At 46.7% G+C, this 23,109-nt stretch overlaps 1 long non-coding RNA gene across 1 annotated transcript in view; it reads right to left on the bottom strand.

Moving 5' to 3' along the window:
* The window catches only part of LOC125615870, a 41,275-nt gene that overhangs the window by 16,577 nt on the left and 1,589 nt on the right, over positions 1–23,109 (bottom strand). Inside the window, exon 2 of the long non-coding RNA XR_007346470.1 lies at positions 7,173–7,288. This is a non-coding gene — a long non-coding RNA (uncharacterized LOC125615870). The remainder of the gene's footprint in view (positions 1–7,172; positions 7,289–23,109) is intronic.

Raw genomic sequence — 23,109 nt, 5'->3', positions numbered from 1 at the left:
AGGTAGCCTGAAAGCTGCCACAATACCTTCCACTCTTGAAAACAATGAAGAGATATTAACCAGCAAAAAAAAAATATATATATATATATATCTAACGGGAGGTCATGCAAAGCCACTTTCTGCGGGAAGTGGCTTCTGATTATTTTTGGTGGTCCATGGTTGTTGTCATATGTTGTAGCAACCCCTGCAGAACCATCCTTACACTAAACCTACATGCAAATGGTCAAAGAGCTGATTTTCAAGCTTTGGGAAAACTTGTCCCTAAAACAAAGATTTTTCTAATTTTACCAATGAGTTTTACCATCTTGTGCTAATTTAGACAGTTCATTATGACTATGGTCATTTCCTGGCATTTTTTCACACTAGTCTATATACAGCTAAATAGGGCAGCATCTCTGCTTCCTTTCTAACCCTTCTTCATACAAGGATATTGGTCACAGCAAGCATATAATTTAACATGAATAATTAAATGATTTAGTGAAATACTGAAGATGACTTTTAAGTTGAGTAAAAGGCAAATGAGACAAAGAGTTACTTACACTAAAGATGGTAACATCAAAACTATATACAGACATCCCATGGTGTTTCTGGGGGATTGGTTCCAGGATTTCTATAGATACCAAAGTCCATGGATACTCAAGTCCATTACATAAAATGATGTCCTACTTGCATATAGCTACACACGTCCTCCCATATATTTTAAATAATTTCTAAATTAGGGCTGGGGCTGTAGCTCATTAGTAGGGCACCCGCCTCCCACGTGTGAGGCACTGGGTTTGATCCTCAGCACCACATAAAAATAAATAAGGATATTGTGTCCAACTACAACTAAAAATTTTTTTTAATAATTTATAAATTATTTATAATACTAAATACAATGTAAATACTATGTAAATACTTGTTCTATTCTATCAGGTACAGAATAATGATAAGAAAAATGTTCAGCATAGTTGAAAGTTTTAACAAATATGTTCAATCCAAGTTTGACTGAATGTGTGGATACAGAACCCTCGGATATAGCAGACTGATGACATTTCCCTCTTTCAATATGAAGGTGGCCTCACAGAATAATTTCTAAGGTATTTTGATTTTTTTGTCTGATTTGAAAAGCCCCTCAAGCTGAGTTTTCCCTAGGCCACTCAGAGAACCCTGGAATACATTCAAGGCTAAACAAGAGAGAAGCCTTGGCCAGAAGCATTTGGCAGCAGAGAGCAGCGGCTCCAACTTCCTTCCCCACTTCACGGGAAACACAAGGTGGGCAGCTCTGGCTTGGGGTGGGCCCAAGGGGAGACATGACACCAGAAGGCTGCTCCCCTGATGGAGGGTGTTGTGGCAGTGCTAAGAACACCCCAAAAAGGCTCGTAATCAGGATACTTCCATCATGGATTCCTCAAACAACTTCCTGATACAGGCAGGAATAAACCCCAAACCCCTTACCTAGCTGACAACAACAATATATCAGCCCCACAAAGACATCCACGTCCCAATTCCCAGAATCTGTGAACGTGCTCTCTTACCCGGCGAAGGTGGCAGATGGAGACAAAGTTGCTAAACCACTGATCTCGAAAAGGGACACTTGTTCTGGATTATTCCAGTGAGCCATATGTGATCACAGGGTCCTTGAAGGGAAGGTGGGGTCAGAAGGGACCACACCCAAGATGCAAGCTGAGGTTGATGTTGCTGGCCGGGAGGGTGGAGAAGGAGCAGTGCGTGAGCCTGAGGCTGTGGTGTCCTTTAGAAACTGGAAACTGCAAGGAGACAGAAGCTGCCCTAGAGCTTCCAGAAGAACCAGCCCTCAGAACTTTGATCTTAGCCCAGTGAGACCAGAATTGCACCTTTAATCTCCAGAAACATAGGGTAACAAATCTGTGTTGTTTTAGCCACTGAGTTTGTGGTTAAGTTGTTACAGCAGCCTGAGGAAATGAAGACTCAGAGGATCTGTCCTTGACCTTGGTTTGATAACCTTGGGCAAACTGTTTGCTGTTGTTGTTTGTTTGTTTGTTTGTTTTTACTCTTTCCCAATATGCCAAGCTGGTCCCTACCTCAGGATCTTTGTACTGGCCAGTTTTCTACCTGCAGCACTTGGTCACCCTGTCCTCACATGGCTCAACCTCCCAACAATTGCTTATAGTCACAGTTAGGCACATCCTCAGAGAGGTCTTCCTTAGCCACCCAGTTAAAGTACCACTGGTCACTCACCTCACATCACAGCAATCTGTTCCGCACAGGGTTGGTAAGTTGGCAGTGGAGTGGAATGGATTCAGTACTCAAGGCTGGCACAGGATACATCTCTGGTACGAATGCTGCCATCCCCCGACCAGATGTGCTTTGGTAGAATCCATCATTTGTTTGATTTTTATTTCATCTGCTGCTCCTCAGGGGGCTACGCACAACCTCACCTGTCTCATAGAGGCACTCAGGAAGACGTTTTCAGTAATAAATGATTCATGGAATACTTGGATTGCCCTGCCAGAATCCAGGGAAAAGGCAAAACTCACTCAGGGTGATTGCTAGCTCTGCTGGCCCATGACTCCGTGTCATGCACAGTCACATATTTGAATTTCCCCTTCACAATACGATCTTCTGTCTCTTGGGACAGAGAGAATGCTCTGCTGAGGTGGGAGGCTGTGAGTACAGACAGGTGAGGACAGGTGTGGGAGCAGGGAGGTGGGGACACTGCAGGTCACGGAACTCCAGTTCTGATGTGATTTGGGCAGAGGCACCTGCTCATGTCACCCCACCCCCATGTGTCACACAGCTGCCTGCAGGGACAGATGTGAACATCACCACTTTCATTTCTGTCTGGCTTCCTTCTTCCCACAAACCACTTTTCTTTCTTCTTCACACTGTTTTCTTTTCCCCCTGGTGCTGTGAAACCCAAACCTAAGCAGAGCTGCACAGGCTCCTTAAAACAAAGGCCTGGTAGGGACAGACCCCCTGGCCTTGTCACATCAAAGGTGTCCAGTCTGGCTGCAGAACAAGCTGGGGACAGAATGTCAGGAGCAATGGAGAGATGATCCTGGAGGTCCCTGAGGGTCCCTGGGGTCTCACTTCCCCTGAGGCACAAGCACAGGGTGTGTAAAATCTCAAGGATATAATTTTAGAAACACACTGGTTTGATCTCAGGAGATAATTATTTTAGTAACAAGCATTTGCAATTCACACCTTCCTTTAAAAGAACACTTTTAACAATATAAATTATTCCAGTCCATGAACATGGGATTTCTTCCCATTTATTGGTCATTTTAAATTTCTTTTATTAATGTTTTATAAGTATAGAATCTCCTGTGTATACGCCTTCATTCCTTAGTAAAATTTAATCCTAAGTGTTTTGTGCTACTGTGAATTGGATTTCTTTTAACTTTCTTTTGTTGGTATATAGAAATGGTACTGATTTTTGTATGTTGGCTGTATCTTGAGACTTTGCTGAATTTGTTTGTTGGTTCTAAGTATATCAGTGAGATGTCTACGTACATCTGTCTTCATATTATGTCTGTCCCCTTTGGTGCCTTAGCCTTTGGGTCCGATTCTCTGCCTGGGTATGTGTTGGTTGCCCACTGGAGCTGACAGTTTCTTCTACCCACCCACGTGCACCTTCAGCAGGGATAGCCGCAATCCAAGCCCCTGAGGTCCTTCAGCACTATCATAGGGCTCAGAGCAAGCCACAAGGCTTCCAAGTTTGCACAAAACATTGGCACCAGCCCCATAAGTAACTCAGTCTCCAGGAGAGGTTGACCATGGCCATCTGGTGGTCCTCGTTTTGAGCAAGGAGAAACATCTTTTGGAATTGTGCCCTCCACTAGGGCAGAACTACAAACCCTCACCCACCCCAGCAAATCAACGAAAGCTTGCATCTCCCTCTGTTCAGAGAACAGCCTGGCCCCTCCGTCACTGCTCTCTCCCTGCAGCGGGAGCCCCAGTTTCCCCTTGGCCTGAAGCTCCGATTGAAGCCTTGCCTGAATATTCAAGCTCATTTGACTCGATTTCTTTTCTACTGTCACTGAGTCAAAAGTTCCTGCCTCCAGTATCATATCCATTATGGAAAACAGTATGGAGTTTCCTAAAAAAAAAAAAAAAAAATAGAACTACTGTGTGATCCAGCAAAACCACTACTGAGTATAAAGAAAAAGAAATCGGTACCTCAAAGAGACATCTGTACACGTTCACTGTGGCCAAGGTACGGAATCAACCTGGGTGTCCATCAACAGTTGAATGGATAAAAAAATACGTGGAAAATATACAGCATTCGTAAAGTCCATTCAGACTTTACGAAACCATTCGCAGAAGCACACATGAACCCAGAGGACCTAATGTTAAGTGAAATTTGCCAGGTGCACAGACAAATACAATATGATTTTGCTTACATGTGGAACCTAAAACTGCTGATCTCACAGAAGCAGACAGGGTGCCGGGGAACGAGGAGTAGGGGAAATGGGGAGATGCTTGACAGAGGACGTGGAGTTGCAGCCAGAGAGGAGAAATGCACCTGAAGATCTTTGGTGCAGCCTGAGTATAGTTAATACACATTTTTATTCCTAAAAACGAATATGAGATTAGATCTTAAATGTTCTTGCCACACACACACACACACACACACAAATACTAAGTATATGAGGTGATGGATTTTTAACTAACCCTATTCAGTCATTTCACAACATACATGTGTATCAGAACTTCAGGTTATCCTCCAAAGATATAGACAATTTTTACTTTTTTCCTGATAAACCTTAATAAGCCTGGGGGAGAAAAATGCTTTGAAGTCCTAGATGAGATGGCCTGTCTGCTGGGATCAGTCACACCCTGATCTTGTCACACCTGCCTGTCACTCTTCCCACCCGGGCCTCAGAGAGGAGAGGCCCTGGCTTTATTCCAGGGAAGTGAGAGGTGGGGCTTTTCCATCAGACCCTCCAAACCATTTGGCACTGATGTCATTAGTCAAAAGCAAAATCAAATCCAAGTTTCGGAGTCCAAGCCTCTACGGTAACAATGACTAATGCTTTATAAAATCAATACTGATTATCAATAAGTTGAGTTTCTAAAATACAAAGGAGACATTGGAAAGGATTTTTATCAACGATGAATGATATGCTGTAGCACTAGCAGAGGTCTTTGAGCTGCATAGATGAGATCGAATTAGAACAAAATGCTTTCTCTTTCTGATTAGAGCTAAAAGGAGCCAGGGGATGTCTCAGGACTTCTGGGGAAGGGCCCCTACTGGGTGAGGTCCAAGGAATTGATATATAATACCCTTTTGTACTGCCGTGTACATCCTACCCCAGGTCCAAGTGGCTGTGCCTCTCCATTGACATACACAAATTCTTCATAGTGGCTTAACATTTTTATCTTCTGTTCTAAATCTGTCAAATGGGCCATCTGTGAGGGCAGAACTTTAAGCCTTCTAGGACACTGGGTCTCAGGTTTGATTGGCAGATATTTAGAGGTTAAATATCTCCCAGGGCCTCTGGAAGTAGCACTGTCTGGTCTCTGTTCTCCATCTTTAACCTTGGGTCTGTCTCACCAATCCCTGCAAATCATGGCGTGACCTCAAAGAGGTGTCTTCATTGTCAAGTTTCTTACCTGGATGAACACCTTTTTTTGTCTATCTTCTGCAAAGGGTTTTGGAAGGGAATGCTACCCAGACATTTAATGCACTGTATCTCAGGGCTGCTTAGAGAAATTTTGTGCACTCAATCAAGAAAAGAAAGCCCCATAAGCAAAGCCACAGATTAAAGTGTTATATAAGCCTGTTTTTGACAAGCTTCTCAAATGTCCTTGCTTCTCAAGCATCTTTTCTTTAAGGTTCATCCTTAGAAAGTGCTGGAATAGCCCAGGTTTCTGGGTGTGATTCACTCTCAGCTGCTTGTTTCTCCAGATTGCATTGTCTTTATCTTGTCAAATTACCTAAAATTGAAACGTTTTGAAAAAAGGAGCTGGATTTCCAGTGTCAGACAACACTTTCCTTTTGTATAATTTTTAGCATTAATAATGCATCGCTCCAGCCAGAGAGGCAGACAGTCCCCCACCCTCCCTGTGGGCTTCCGGCCCTAGGGCCAGCTCTGGCCTTGCCCACCACCCGACCCTGGCATGCTTGGGCATCTCTGCAGAGAGGAAACTCCTCTGGGAGGGAGTGCCTGGTCACTCCGAGAGCTGACCCCATCCTGGCCCTGGCAGGAGCCATTCTGAAAAGCCTTTGATCTCGGTTCCTGGCAGCACTTCCAGCCTGGAAGAGGACAGAAGGCTCCGTCCCTTTGCCCACGAGTGGGCACTGGTTGGGGTCAGCTGTCTCCTGCACTTTGGGGAGACACTCTGGGTCTTGTCATCAAATCCCGTCATCAATTCTGTCATGGCTAGGAAATCCCATGGCAGATTTTGTGCCCGACTCCTGTCCCAAACCCTTCACCTTCACCCTGGACCTCATGGCTCAAGGTCGCACCCTTCTCTGTAGCCTGTCTCAGCGTGACTTCCCACCCTGGTTAGGACAGCTGAATTCTGGCACATCACAGGGGGTCTCTGGGCCGCTCACAGGCCCTGTCTCGGCCCCTCCACCACCCTACCTGCAGCCGCTGAACCCTGTCCTGCTCCATTACCCCTGCCCCCCATGACTGCGGTACCCCACAACACAATCCACGTCTGCCATTTGTCCTTTCTGGATTGCAGTCTTTGGGGTGCTCCCAAAACCTGCACCAGGGGAGCTTCCTCTGGGCTTCTGGCCATCAGACGTCCTTTAGAAACCCTCTTTAGGACCCTGCAGAGTGAATTCTTCCTTGGATGTTTGGGTGAAAGATGCCACGGTAACAATAAGAGTCCCCCATGTCACAGGAGTGCCATTTTCAGGTAAGCTGCCAAGGACCCCACAGGGACAGCAGACAACTGTGGGCAATCTCCCCGTGGTCCTGCAGCCATGGTGGCTGAGCTTGGCTGTTCTCCCTGCTCCTCCATGACCATGACCAGCCAGCTCCTCCCTCCCCAGCCGTGCCCCTGCGGTGACTCTCCCCACCCCGTTCACTGACCAATTATTTATTCTTACTAAATTTTAAAGAGTAAAAGATGTTTTTCAAACATAAAATTTGTGTTGTTTGCCTTGAACTCTCCTTGTAATCTCTCTGAGTCTCCGGCACAGTGAATCAGAACCCAGATATGGAAAATGAACATCAAAATATTCAGACTCTTACCTTCAGGAAGCATTCTCAGCCAGGTGCGGTGGGGCACCCCCATCCTCCCAATGACTCAGGAGGTTGAGGCAGGAGGATAGCAAGTTTGAGGCCAGTCTCAGCAATTTAGCAAAACCCTAAAAAAATAAAAAATGTGGGGAGATGAAACTTAGTGGTAAAACAACCCTGGGTTTTATTTCACCCCAAGTACCAAAAAATAATAATAATAATAATTCTCATGATAAAGTTTTATTTGTCATCTGTTTTTGAAAATAATGATCATCATCAGTTCACCAATCTTCAAAGAATGTGGTTGTAATTTAAGAAAAAAAAGCAAAATATTTTCTACACTATTACTCAGTAAATGGAAGTTTTAGGCTGAAATGAATGCGTGTGTATGTGTATGTGCACCTATATGTAAAGCTAATGTATCTATGGGAGTCAGCACACATGTGGGTTTGAGGAGACGGTGCTTGAGTTGTATGTCTCCTGTATCACACGTGTATTGAATACACGTGGTATATATAATCCGCTGTTCAGTTTGGGGTGTGTTAGACAAAATATAAACCCCAAAGCCACACCCCCAGTAGCCTACCTCCTCCAGCCCCACCCTACCTGGGCATTTAGCATCTCTTCAGTGAGTGGAAAGTCATTAACAACCACAACTTCATTAGCCTCGGTTTTACTTGGACTTTTCTGGCCACACTGCAAGTTTTTCAAATCTTTCTTCTCCTGATTATCACAATATACTTGCCTAAAAGCCACCAACAGTATCCATGCCACTGCCTGAATGTTATCTAGAAATGTCTTCCACCAGATTAAGAAATTCAGCCTCACTGAAAGTCTCAGGACATGGGCAAAATCCAGACCACTTCTTGGTCAGAATAGAAGAACATGAGAGGCCCCTAGTCCAGTTTCCTATAGAGTCCTCATGAGCCCTGTCTTTACCGTCCACAGAATTTCCTGTTCAGCTTCTCTTAAAACAACCTAAATGTTTTCCAGCTCGCCTGTCTCAATTTTCCAAAATTCCTCTTATATTTTCTGAAAAGCTCCCAAAGTTTCTCAATAGTCAAATTAGTCCTAGCAACAACCCCATTTCAATTTCTGTTTTGGTCAGCTTTTTGGCTGCTGTGACCAAAAGACCTGACAAGAGCCATTAGAAGAGGAGAAGTTCTTGGGGGGCTCAGGGTTTCAGAGGTCTCAGTGGATAGAATGCGTTGCCTGGTGCCTGAGGCGAGGCAGAACATCAAGGCAGAAGGGTGGAGTGAAGGAAACAGCTCAGGACGTGCAATCAGAAAGCAGAGAGACCAAGCCTGACTCACCAGGGACACAATATGTACCCCAAAGGCACACCCCAGCAGCCACCCATCTCCTTCAGCCACACCCTACCTGCCTACAGGCACCACCCAGCTAATGCATTCAGGAGGACTGATGCTCTGATTAGGTGGAGGCTTTCAGAACCCAATGGTTTCACCCCCTTTCTTGCATTATCTCTCACATGAGCTTTTGGGGGACACCTCCTATCTAAACCATAACAGGGTATCTGCTGGACATGTGGAGCCTGGAGTTCAGAGAGAGGTGAGGCTGGGGCTCTCTACGTGACACTCACAGGTAGGGTTTAAAGTCAGGGAAGCAGGTGGAGGAGAGAAGAGATTGAGGCTGAGCCCTGGGGGCTACGAGGCTTGTGTCACCAGACAATTGGACAATCCTGCGAAAGGGTCTGGAAGGCACAGCTTCAGGGCAAAGGGACCAGAGAGGGGTGCTGCCCCCTGACAAGTGACGAGTGTCCCACAAGAAACTCTCTGAGGGGTCAGAATGGTTTGATAGGACGGTGGGTCCAAGGCCTGACCCCAGGAAGTTCTAGGAAGGACACTAGGTGAAGTCATGGAGGGTGGCCCACGGCACTCAGCATTAACAAGATCCAACCAGGAGACGGGAGCAGCAGCCGTTTGTCATCTGTCTCCAACTCTCCCTGTAATCTCTGAGCAGAGACAGCTCAGCCACCAACCAGGAACAACGGGCAGTCCAGGTGCAGCCAGTGGGAGGTTCCAGAGAGTGTGTCCATCTCAACAGGAAAGAGGGCAGCGTCTGGGGATAGAGCCAGTGGGTCAGTGGACACTGTAGGTGATGATGTATGGGTGCACAGACTGTCCCTTCCAAGTGAAAACAGGGTTGGATTGTCAACTGCAAGTGACAAGGAGGCTAGGGCACTGAAGCATGGGGAAGAAAATGCAAAATCATGGTGTCCATGTGTGGTCAGTGAATGGACCAGAACAGTGTCACCTTCCAGGGTGGAACCAAGTCCACAGGCGTGTGAGGCCATGGGGAAAGGGACCCAGGGGCAAGAATTCTGGGATTTTTCCCTACTCCCAATGGGCTGCAGAAGACAGATAAATTAGGTACAGAGTCTGACTCAACCAAGTTCTAGGTCTTGCCAAGGTCTCAACAAACAGCAAGAGAAGAGAAGTTGAAAGCGGATGAAGGTTCAGGAGAAGGAGGATTGTAATAAAGGACAATGGAGGAGGGGTGAGGTGAGGTGAGGTGGGAGGGAGGTGACAATCAGTGGGTAAGATGGAGAGATTGAAGGATGATTTTTTCGGGGGCCGTACTTTTTCCAGGCCTTGGCTGGTGGGTGTGGGTGGGTCCTGACTTGAAATACTGGAGGCTGCTAGCCACAGAGGACAAGAAGGAGGCCCAGGTGAAGCCTTGGGGTAGAGGGTAAGCACATGGCGAGTACGGAGGGCAGGCTGGAGGTTCTGGATCAGCAGTGGAGATGGCGACCAGCTGATCACAATTAGCTGCTGCACAGAGATATGGGCCCAGGTGAGCCCACCTGGTAGGTGAGCCTGGAGGAGTTCCGCAGCAGCCCTAGCTGTTGAAGTCAATGCTGGGTCACCCCAGGCATGCTGATTCTGTTGCTGTGGACTGTGACCTGGACCAGAGGTGTGAAGACCTGCCCAGGTGTGTCAAGGCAGTGAGGGCCACTCCGGCTCAGAGCGCCTCCCAGCATGCTCAGGAGATTCCTGCAGTTCTGGTTAAAACTCGGGTTCTGGTGCAGAAGGTCTAGGCCAGGAGGACCTACGTCTGCCCTCTAAGGAGCTCCCAGGTGCTGTCCTCAGGGACTTGGAGGAGCAAGGCCTCAGAGACAGTCTCTCCACCAGGCCCTGTTTCTGCCCGGTTGTTTATGGCAGCCAACTCAGTACTTGCTGCCCATGGATAAGACTCGTGCTTACAGAGAGCAAGCAAACAGTCGCCATCTCTAAGGCAGTTCCAGTGAGTTAGCGTGGCCCTGTCCAACCACCACCCGGGGCTCCGTCTCCAGCAGCTCAAAGTCTTAGCCCTCCGCAGTCAGTCCAGGCCGGGCCTCCCTGGGCCTCTGCTTGCCTTCCCTTTGGGGGCTGCAAAGGAAGCCTTTGTCACCGTGGGCACATGGAGGTCCCAGAAGGGAAATGAGGCTCCCCGTCCGTCCTGAGCCTAACAACTGACCAAATCCCCCAGGCAGCGGCTAGAGGAAGCTCACGATCCCCCGATCCCCACAATTCAGTCCTTCCCGACTCCTTGCAGCTCACAGAATCTCCCACATGACTTAGCCTCTGAGCTCCTGAGGTCTGCACGTGGATGTCCAGTTGCTTTGGGCAAAGATGGGGTGGGGACCGGGCTTCTCGGTTTGAGGCCACTCAGGGCTGGCAGCAGCACCAATGGCTCTTAACCAGAGCATCTTTCCGGATGTTGCTGATGCTGTTAGGACCACATTCCTGACTGGCTAGTGTCCCAATCGGCCTCTCTGACCATTTCAGAGCTATTGGAAAGGACCTAAGATAATTTAGTAAGACCTACTCAGCTTTTTTTTTTTTTTTTTTTCCTAAAAGGAGATTAGGTTGCCTATGGCCAAGAGCTCTGACCAATGTGTCCTCCTTTGGGCTCTCTGGGCAGCGCTACTGTGCAGAGATTCCAGCCAGCACAATGCCTCAGCACAGAGCCGTTTTTGCCGCATGCACGCCCTGCACTGCCGGATTGCATGTACACGGAGCAACGCACGTTTCCTATTTACCTCTCACGCTGCACCCGCAGCATTAACACCCTCCGTGTACACGTGGCGAGCATAGTGCGGAAATCCAGCACTTGCACTTGCACGGGGCATTGCTTGTGAACCATTGGCACTGCCCAGGCAGCACGTGGACCCCGCCCTGCACCTGTGCATCACGCACTCCGTGGGACGCGCCCCTGCTGCTGGCCACCTCCCACCGCACATCTTTGAGAGCTGAGCTTCTTGCTCTTTTGGTGGGTTGACCTCTAGAACCCTGTCCAGGCCTGTCACATGTTTCGTGCTTGTTGCGCCACCTGTCCATTTTCCCAGCCAAGCGTCCCTCCCTTGACGTTCCGGTCTTTCCAGTCACCGAGTCCCCTGCGCTGTGGGTGGCGCGGTCCGTTTAGTCTGACCGGGGCTGAGGAGCAGTCAATCGCTGAGAGCTGGACGGTCCGCGCAGGTGCCCAGGCCCACCCCACACCTTCGGGCCTGCATTCTGTGCTAGATCCCCAAACCTGAGTCTGTAGCTAGGACTAGGAGAGCTAGACAGAGGTGCCCCGGGACCACCCTGGGAACCAAGCAGACCTGGGTTTCCGACCTTGATTGCCAACAGAATTGCCTGGTGACCAAAACCACAAAGCCTGGGATCCAAGTTCAGCTGGGCTGGAGGACGGGGCAGGGCTGACAGCCTCACCTTCCTCTGTGGTCCCCGGGTGCTGCCGGGATCCTAGGTCACCTGTGCAGGCTCCTGGGGTCTCGCAGTTTTACCCAAGTCCTTCCCCAGCCCCTGGCCTGACCGTGCCCAGGAAGCCTCCAAGATGACTTGCAGCATGCTCCCTCGTCTCTTCTCATCCTCCTTGGATACCGATTGGGTCCTACTGGCCTTTACTTAGGCCAGGGTCCCCTGAAAAATGAGGATGATGTGACGACATCAATGCAGAGTATGTCACACACCAACATAATGTGAAATAGATGTCCAAGTACAGATGTGGAGAGGGGTTAAGCAGCAAGCTCAGAAGGCAGCTCTGCCGGCTCCTTTCTCTGTCCCCAGCCCCACCCTGTGTGACCTTGCAGGCCAATTTTGTCAGAACTCGCACCGGGTGCTTCCTGGAGAGAGTTGGAAACCCTGAGGGTCAGACAGCTCCCTCCATTGTGCCCAGCCCTGCAGCACACACATGCAACCACACACCCACGCCTGAGCCACACACTCACAGGCCACTCACAGATGGCAAATCACTCCAGCTGTGAGCTGCGTCCAGGGCGTTCGCTCTCTCCAGGTGGGTGCCGCCGGGCAGCCTGCCCCAGCTGGGCTCTGTGAGTCTGCCTTCTGCATCTGGAGCTCAGGACTCTGTTCCCTGGGGAGCCCTTGCCCCTCCCACTGCAGGCTGGGGGTCATGCTGGGTCCCAGTTGAAAGCTGATCTTTTATTGGTCACTGCCTCATTCTCTGGGTCTTTGCCCCTCATAGAGTGAAGGTCTTTGAGGCCAGTTCTTTTCATCTGTTCTTTTTCAGTCATAGAGGACAGCAGAATGCATTTTGACATATCATACGTGCATGGAGTGTCACTTCCCATTCTTGTGGTTGTACACCATGTGGAGTCACACAGTGCTGTATTCCCATGTGAACATAGGAACGTGATGGCCGGTTCACCCCACTGTGTTTCTTGTTCCCATCCCCTCTCCCTTCCCTTTATTCCCCTTTGTCTAATCCAAAGTACTTCTATTCCCCTCCTCCCACTTATCCTGTGTTAGCATCTGCACATCAGAGAGAACATTCGCCCTCTGGTTTTCTGGGATTGGCTTATTTCACTTAGCATGAGAGTCTCCCACTCCGTCCTTTTACTGGCAAATGCCATGATTTCATTCTTCTTTATGGCTGGGTAATAGTCCATTGTGTATATACACCACATTTTCTTATCCATTCATCTGATGAAGGGCACCTCAGCTGGTTCCATAGCTTAGCTATTGTGAATTGAGCTGCTATAAACATTGATGTGGCTGTGCCTCTATAGTATGTTGATTTTAAGTCCTTTGGGTACAAACTGAGGAGCGGGATAGCTGGGTCAAATGGTCGTTCCATTCCAAGGGTTCTGAGGAATCTCCAAACTGCTTTCCAGAGTAATGGCACCCATTTGCAGTCCCACCAGCCATGTAGGAGTGTGCCTTTCCCCCACATCCTCGCCAACACTTATTGTTACTTATATTCTTGATCCATGCCATTCTGACTGGAGTGAGATGGAATCTCATTTTGGGGTCCTATTCATCACTGCTATAATTTGGTTCTTGAGTGTCCCCCAAAAGCCCATGTGGTAAAGGCGTGGTCCCCAGTTTGGCAGTATTAGGAGGTGGTGGAAGGCTCAACAGGTTAGGCCTAATGGGAGGTCTTCAGGCCATGTGGGAGACACCCTCAAGAGGGTTGTAGGTCCCCATTCTCTTCCTCTTCCTTTCCGTGGCTTCCCAGCCTGGCTTTGCTCTGTCACACATTCCTGGCATGCTGTGATGCGTGACCTGAGGTCCAAAGCAATGGCTAATTCCTCATGGTCTGAAACCATAATAAAAATAAACTTCTCTCTTTATCAGTTGATTATCTCAGGTGTTTTAATATAGTCACAGAAAACTGATTAACACAATCACCACGGCCCCAGTGCCAGTTCTGGGCCTGGCTTCATAAACACTAGTTAATGGATTGAACAGAAAAATAAACGAATAATAGAAAGGGGAAAGGGAGAGGAAGAAGAGGGAAAGCATTTAGTTACCCAAATCTGTTTTCTACTTTTTCTAAGAGGCACTGGAATTTACTCTCTGTATGACAGAGAACATGGCAAAAGGGACACTGGTGAATGTTGTGGGTTTGCATTTAAAACTTGGTTAAAAGTGACATGAACATAAACGCATGTTGCTTGAGTAATGAGCGGTTCCACACTTCACCCACGGCCAGGACCAGCATGACCTCTGTGCTGCACACTTAGATGATCACAACATAACTCCAGCTCACTATAGACAAGGTTCAGGTTACACAGGAATCACCCAGCTTCACTGAGGTCCAGACCCAACGAGATGAACAGTGGGAAAGAGAATCAGAGAGGTTGCATCTTAAACTTTCGTCCAACATAGCCAACAGAAAACAGGCTGAAAATTCTAGAAACCAAAGTGACAACTGGCAGAAAACCTTCAGAAATCCCTGTCAGACCCCCTGGGCATTAGAATGACCACAGGGGACCTGGGGATGTGACAGAACACTCCTCCAAACTGCCTGCTCCAGCTGCAGGAAACAGCTCTATCCACTCTCAAGAACCTTGCTCCAATATATAGACACACGTGTACACACTGAGAAACACGCACATGCATGTGCCCCCCACACAAAGCCACCTACACACGCACAACTAGAAGCACATGCACCCCCCACAAGCTCTCTCATGCACATATGTTCACACAGATGCACACTCATGAGCATACACGCGTGCACGCAGATGTGTGCTAGCACACATAAATGCACATTCTCAAGCACATATGTGCACGTTGATGCATGGGTGCATATACACACATACACATGTACCTATGTGCACACACGTGTGATACACACATGCACTTTCCATCTTTTTCACGGGTCCTGTGGAACTTCGGGAACACAGTGGAGCTGACATAACTTCCATCTCTAGGTATTGGAGCCCACCCAAAGTGGCTGTTCCCCAGCCTGGTGCCAAGTACAGACTCCCTCCTGCCCACTTGTATTACGCAATCCACTGGGAAGCATTTTCACCTGCTGAGCAAATCGTTCTGGACCCTGGAAGACTGTAAAGGAGACCTGGATCCTGCTCTGCGTTGTCACCCTGCGGCCCATCTGGCTACCTGTGGGCTCCATACCCTCGGAGGGTGATCGGGCAGATCTCCCCAGGCTGTGGCATGGGGACTCCCCAGGTGATTCCCCAGGGCTGCTGAGCTCCAGGTCCCAGCACAGGGTTGGTGGTTGTGACATGCCAGAGTGAGACCAAGAATAGTCACCACATCCTGAGTGTTCACTGCTGTTATATGCAGATTTTCATTGTCTGAATTTTAAAAATAAAAATATCTTCTCATGTAAATGAAAAAGATACAAATTCTCTCGCCCCTCACCTCACACCCCCCAAAAGATCAGGAACCGCGTCATTTCAAGGCAGGCCTGGAAAGTGAATTTGAATTGTGTTTCCACTCCACAGCAGGACAGAAATACTGTCCAGCCTGCCATGGGACTGCCTCCAAGATGTCAAGACATCAGGGAGGCCTTGTCCCTCAGCCGCTGCCCAAGATCTGAGGCTCACATAAGCATAAGTATATATACGTGAACACAAATGAATGGACAGGAGGAATTACGGAGCAAATCAGAACTGACCAATAGCAAGGGTCAGTTCATCTGGAAGCCTGTGTGGAGTTAAATGAAGTAAAAGGAGGCAGAGAGAACAGTGTGTGCAAAAGCCCTGTGGCAGAGGCAGCATGGTGAGGACGAGTTTTCCAAAGTTGTGGAGGACAGAGTTGAGAGAGTACAGGGTGTGGCGAGGCAAGGGATGGGTTGGGGATAGAGTACCCCCAAATCTGGGGCACCGCTGAGGAACATTTTGAAAAGATCCATTTGGCTGCAGTGTGAAACAGGAACCCAATGGCATATGTGTTTAACATTATGGAAATTAAAATGAGGGCCCTCTGTCCAGCCCCAGGATAGCCAAGGCTTAACCCCACAGGGAAACAGAGCCATTTGCAAAGCAGAGCCCAGGAACCACAGAGAGGAGGACAACCAAGGCCCAGGGAGCAGTGGCCACCAGGGAGGCAGGGTCATACTGCAGAGTTGGCGAGGAGGGGTCACAGTGAGCCAATGGGGCACCGGGGTCCGCCACGGCAGGTCTCAGGCAGTCTGGGAGGAGGCGTTTTGATTGGAGCAATGGATTGGAGCAAAGTGGGAATGATCCAGGAGAAAGAGAGAAAATGTTAATTTTTCAGGGAGGAGAGGAAGGACGTAGGTAGTAGCTGTGGGGATGGCCAAGGGGGAGGTCTTGGGGCTGTCGGCGTCACTATTGTGTAAAATGAGAAACACCAGTGTCCTCTGCCCCTGAAGAAGCTCCGCAGACCACGCTTACCTCCCCCCCACTAAAACCTGCGAGAGAGGCAGTACATGTGCATGCTTTGAAGGTCAAAGGGTTAAAGGGAACTGGACCAGTGACATCAGGGAAAGAGACGCTGAACACACTTTGGGGACAGGAAAGTGGAGGACAGGGTGGGACTGCCCTAGTGGCGTGGAAGAAGCTGTCAGAGAGGAATGACAACAGCCACCTTACGGGGGTCTCTCCAGGACCTGCGAGCCGCAGAGAGCTGGGTTCAGGCAGGAGCAGACACAGAATCAAGCAAGGAAGGGATCCCAGGTGCCCCTCTCTCTGCTCCCAGAGCCCAGCCAGGCTGGCATCTCAGAGTGAGAAGACAAGAAAATTTTACTGCCAGAGAACATGAGTTGGTGGTCCCACCAAAGAGCTGCGGGCACTGACACAAGACCCACTGTGTTAGTCAGCTCTCCGTCACTGTAATAAGATACCTAAGACAATCAGCTTGTAAAGAGGAAAGGTTTGTTTGGGCTCATAGTTTTGCAGGTTTCAGTTCGGGGGCCTGTGAGGGGCAGCACATCATGGTGGGACCCTGTACTAGAGCAAAGATGTTTGACTCATGCAAGTGAGAGCAAGAAGAAGGGCTGGGGTCCCAATGTTTCCTTAGGGTCATGCCCCAGTAAATGGAAGACCTCTGAAACTTTCCACCACCTCCCAATAACATCAAGTTGGAGATCAAGCCTTTAACACTTGGGCCTTTGAGATATATTTCAGACCCAAACTGTAGCACTCTACTGACTACATGGGTAAGTACGAGCAGCCCTAGAGCCAAAGTTCAGACAGTGCCTGACAAAAACCTGCAGCTTCCAAGAAATCAACACAAGCAAATGCCAAGAACTGGGAGCCCCCAGGACAAATAACATCATACAAAGAAGAAAAGAAGATATTTTTTAGAAATCATAGCTATAAAGAAAAATGTGCAAAAAATAAAATAAAATCAAGAGCTATTAAAAGAAAAGAATCAGAGGAAAAGTCCCAAGCCTAGAGAGTTAGACAGGCAGACAGACAGACATGTGAACGTGTACATATACACACACCTATTTATAGAAAATGTTTAAATTTAGCAGATAGATTAGACAGGATTGACAGACAAGTTAAAAAAAAAATAATAATCCCCCAGGAATTAGAGGGAAAGTTAAAGAGAGGTTAAATAAGGAATAAAGAAAAAATAAAATTAAAGGATAAATCCAGAAATCCAATGTTCTAAAGTAGATCAGGAAAAAAAAATAGCTTTCAGACTGAAAAGACCCTCAAAGGCCCTGGACGATTACTGATTAAACGCCACACGAGTCGCCACGACATTCCAGAAGGCCCCAGATGGTGCCACTGAGAGGTGAGCCATGTGCCAGGAAACAGTCGCTCTGCAGAACAGTCACCATGGTGGCTTCGGTGTCCTGGGTCCAAGGGAAGATGACCTTGGAATTCAACACCCAGCCAAACTATCACCCAAGTCTGAGGCTGTCGTAAAGAGGTTCTTAAACCATGGATGGAGTCGAGCAATCTGACCCGGGTCCCCCTAACTTGGGAAGTCCCTTGAGAATGGGTTTCAACAGATGGGAGTGACCGTGGGTTCTGAAGGGAAGGACAAGCCCTGAGCCTGGGAAGGCCAAGGCCAGGGAGCCCCAGGAGCCCGCGGGGGAGGGGAAGCAGGGCCTGTCGATGTCACCTCTACTCTTACTCTTTTTTCCTTAGGACGGGGAAGGGCTCAAGCTCGTCCCCCACGGGCTTCGTGTGTGGGCTAGTCCCCGGAGTCCACAGTGCAGACCTCACAAACCACATGAAATATCGCTGTCTCCCCGGGAGGGGTGAGTCCTGTGGCTGGTTGGGACGAAGGCGCTGGGGTGACAGGAGGCTTGTAGGAGCGGTCAGGGTCGAGGGAGGCAAAGAGGAAGGGCGTGCGGTGGGTCAGGAAGGGCTCTGGGGGAGAGGTTGCTCACAGCGAGTGTGTCAGAGGGAATCCTGTGAAATGACCACCTGCGCCATTTTTGACCATCAAAATGGCCGTTTTACCACAGTGAATCCCACCATCGTGTACACCCACAAGAATGGAGTCCTAACTAGAGTAAGATAGATTCCATGCTGGTGTGATCATGTTAAAATGGATTATGCTGTCGTGGACTGCTGAAAAGAACCAATAAAATAAATAAAATGGCCATTTTATGTGACTCCCACTAAGAGCACCAAGAAACACAGAAGCTCTTCTGTAACATGCCTCCACTTCCATAAGCTGACCACACAACCCACCGGCACTCCCTGCCTCCCTGACTCTAGTCCTTCAGCCCCCGAGTGAGTCTGTGACAGCTTTTGGTCCCATCAGGACTAAAAAATCTCTGATTTCAGTAAAGCCACCCGAAGCTCCTCCGACTCCTAGTTCTGGAGGCTGCTGTAGGCTGAGCCTCTTGTAAAGTCAGATAAAAGCAGGGCTAAATCATAACCTAGAAGTCCCTCCTGCCCACAAAGTGTAGCCTGCTGTCTGAGGCCTCGTGGGTTGGAAAGGGTTGGAAACCTTTCCAATCACTGGGGGGTGGGGGGGGATTCCTTTACAACCAGAAGAAATCAACTTCGGTTCCTAGAGCAGAGTGGATTCCATTCAATAGAAGCAGAGTAGGAGGAAGGTCCTAGGGCCTCCTCGCCTTCAAGATAAATGAAGGGGAAAGGCAAGGGGGGGGACAGCCTTTGGAGCATGGCGATTTTAAATTTAGATGCTCAGGCTAAACCAAGAGGGATGAACATGAGATAAACCAACACGCAGCTATCTCCAGGGCAGAGTCGAAGGCATCTCATGAACCAGGGAGGACGGACGGCGGGAGCCAGGCTCAGCCCCTGAAGCAGGAAATGGCCAAGCAGCCCCAGCTCTGAGCACTTCTCAATGGGCACAGAAAGCCTGCAGCCTGGGACCTACTGCAGCTTCCCCGGTGACCTTGGGATCTCAGGATTTGCTGGCTCAAGGCCTTTTAGTTCTGAAAGCCATATGGCATTATCTGGAATGAGGATGTTCAGGGAAAGGAGGATTCCTCACTGAGACCACAGGGCCAGGACAGCAGCATAATTTGAAACCAAGTCTGTGGGATTTCCATTTGTGGTTTTCTGCCACCCTTCTTGCCCCCATGTGAAAGAATAACCAGTTCTTTTTCACCAGGGGGATCTACACTCCCGTAGTTGTGTATGGTCATTAGAACACACTGTCCACCCGCTGCCCAATTTCCCCAGGGTACAAAGGGATATTACTTGTGAAATCTTTTGGCAGAAAGAAAAACAGTTTTTCTGATTTTTTAATTCCTTAAAATGTTAACTTTTCGTTTTGAAATAATTACAGATTCACAGCCATTTGCAAGGACAAGGACAGGACCTTCGTGCCCTTTGTCCCATTCCCCCAGTGATCACATCTTAGTCATCTCAGCACAACATCAAAACCGGGAAGTTGACCCTATGCAATGTGTTCATATGTAGTTCTGTGCCATTTATCACAGGCATAGATGTGTGTCGCCACCACTGCAATCAAGACAGGGTCAACTTCATGTCACCCCTTCATGTTCACACCCTCTCCCTCTCACCAGAAGGCCCCGGCTCCAGCCCCTGGCAACCATGATCTGTTCTCCATCCCAGATCGTATCATACATTAGGTGACCTTTAGACAGTGGCTTTTTTTCACCCAGCTTGATACCCTCGCAATCACCTAAGCTGTGGCACATATCATCATGACGTCCCCTTCATTGCTGAGTGGAACTCCAGATGGGCCACCATCCATTTAACGATTCACTATGGGGAATGTTTTGGTTGTTTCTGGTTTGGGGTAATTACAAGCGAATCCACTGTGATCAATTAATTCATTTTAATTCCAGTGGGATGCATGCCCAGGAGTTCAACCACTGAGTTGCTGGTCTAGCAAGTTTAGTTTAGTTTGGTTTAGTTTAATAGTTTAAGTGTTTAGTTTAATAGTTTAAATGTTTAATAGTTTAAACTATTTTCCAGAGGGACTATACCATTTTAAATTCCCACTAGAGTGATCCAGTTTCTCCACATCCTCACAGGCAGTCAGTTTGGGCAGTATTTTTTTTAGTGGTTACCATGGGTCCATAGTGAAATTTTGCAGTGGCTTGACTTGCGCTGATAGCTAGTATATTTTTCATCCATGAGAGCTCTTTGCATCTTTTGCCCGTGTTCTATTTAAATCATTTGGATTATTTTACTGTTGACTTTTGAGAGGTTTTTTTTTTTAAGTATTCTGGAGAACACTTTATCAGATCTGTGGTTTGCAAATGTTTTCGTCCAGTTTATAGTTTGTCGGTTCACTTTTTTAACAGGGGCTTTTCTTTTTTTTTGAGAGAGAGAGAGAGAAAGTTTCCATTTGGGTGAGGTTCTCTTTATTGATATTTTTCTTTTCTGGACCCTGCCTTGCTGTTCCATCAAATCACTCTTCATCAAACAGATCCTAAAGATAGTCTATGCTATGTTGTAAAAATGTTTGTAATTCTATATTTTATATTTAAATCTGTGACCTACTCTGAGTTAACCTTTTAGATTTAGATCAAGGTACATTTCTTCACTTATGGACATCCAATTGCTCTAGCACCATTTTTTGACAAGACAATTCTCCATTCATTGACCTGCTTTTTTCAGTACAATAAATAAATAAAGAATACTGACCAATATCCCTTATGCATATAGACACATGCTCAAGAAACTGTAATTCAGCGATACATAAAAATAACTGCACAAGACGACCAAGTTGGGTTTATTTCAGGGAGGGAAGAATGGTTTACCAAATACCAAGCAATATAATCCAAAAACTTGTTTAAAATCTGGGAACCATATCTGTATAAGTTTTGCCTGGGTTCTTCATTATGGGTTCTTTATTCTGCTCCATTTCTCTCTCCCTCTGCTGACATCATAGATTTTGATTAATGTAGCAAAATAACAAATCCTGAGATCTGATAAAGTGATCCCTCTCAATTTTATTCTTCCTTTGTTTATATAGTTTTTAGAATAATTTTATCTGTGTCTACCAAAACTCTTGCAGGAATTTTGATAAGAATTATATTAAACTCCTGCATCAGTTTGAAAGTTCTACTTTATAATATTGAGTCTTCCAACCCATGAACATGGTACATTTCTCTGTTTCTTTGGATCTTTGATTTTTCTTCTCAGCACTGTGTACTTTGCAGCATACACATCTCATGCATGTTTTGTGAGATTTATGCCCTAGGAATTCTTTTTTTTTCTTCCTTTCTTTTTCTCTTTAGTGATTATAAGATATATTGCATTTTAATTTCAACTTCCATGTGTTCATTGCTGGAATATAAAAATATGACCGATTTTTATATGTTGATCTCATATCTTGAAACCTTGCTTATTCATTCTAGGAGTATTTAGTGTGTTTTGTCTGTTTTTGTAGATACCTTGGCTTGTTCTAGGTAGACCATCTTCATATCGTCTGCAAGTAGGGACAGTTTCATTTCTTTCTTTCTGGTTTCTGTGCCTTTCATTTTCTTTCCTTTCCTGCTAGGCTGGCTAGAACTTAGACTACTTAGCTGAAGAGAAGTGGTGACAGGAGACATCTTTGTCTCTTTCCAGATCTTAGAGGAACACAGTCTGATATTATTTGTGGGATTTTGCAGGTGCTACTTATGAAGTTGAGGAGTATCCACTCCACTCCTTGTTTCCCAAGAGTTTTGTCAACTGCTTTTACTTCGTAATTGATATGATATTGGGATTTTTCTTATTTAGCCTAAGAATGTTTGTGTTAGTATTTATGAGGGATGTTGATCCCTAGTCTTTTTTTTTTAACTGTATTTGTGTGACTTAGCACTTGTTTCATAAAATGCATTAGCAAGTACCCATACCTCTTCCATTTTCTGTCAACGATTGTACAGAATTGATGCTAATTATATGTTTGGTATGATTTTTATTTTTGTTTATTTTTTTGGTGAAACACTCTATGTGCCTTGAGATTTCTTTCTACTTTTTAAGGAAGTTTATAAATTATTAATTCCATTTTATTAATTATAGGAAGTTATAGGAATGCTATTTTGTTGGCTTATTTCATATGTGGAGAAATGTGGTAAATTTTGCCTTTCAATAAATTAGTCTGTTGCATCTAAGCTGTGAAATGTATGTAAGAGTTGTTTACGGAACCATTTTAGTCTCCTCTTCATGTCTGCAAGGGAATATTATTTTTCATTATTGATATTAGTGATTTCTCTTCTCTTTCTCTCCCCTTTTGAAAAATCCATCAATTTATTTATATTTAAAAAAATTTTTTTTTTTAAATTTAACATCTCCCCTGGATTTATTTATTTAGTACCAGGGATTGAACCTAAGGGCACTTAACCACCGAGCCACATGCCCAGCCCTTTTGATTTTTTATTTTGAGACAGGGTCTCATTGGGTTGCTTACAGCCTCACTGAGTTGCTGAGGCTGACTTTGAACCTGTGATTTTCCTGTCTTAGCCTCCCAGGCTTGCACTTCTGTTCCCTTAATTGCACCCTTCCTTCTACTTGTTTTGAATTTATTTGGCTCTTCTTTTTCTAGTTTCTTGAAGCGAGAGCTTAGACTATTGCTTTGAGAATTTTTCTTTCTTTTACCTGAGCTTATTTTTTTTTCCTTTTCTGAGCTTCTTAAAATTTTTCTTTTGAATCAAGAAGCAAGATTCATGCAGGGCCTCAATGCAACTGATATGAAAGTAAAAAGTTTGCATGCGTGCATATACTGTGTAAATTTGTAGAATTTTCGTGGTCATTAAAAATAAAAGCCCAGATATTTAACACCACACCCGCAGGTGGAGGCCAACCCTTTCCAGATGAGAA

Source organism: Marmota marmota, unplaced genomic scaffold, assembly GCF_001458135.2.
Source record: "Marmota marmota marmota unplaced genomic scaffold, marMar, whole genome shotgun sequence".
Lineage (NCBI taxonomy): Eukaryota > Metazoa > Chordata > Mammalia > Rodentia > Sciuridae > Marmota > Marmota marmota.
This window is presented reverse-complemented; position numbering and strand designations above follow the sequence as displayed.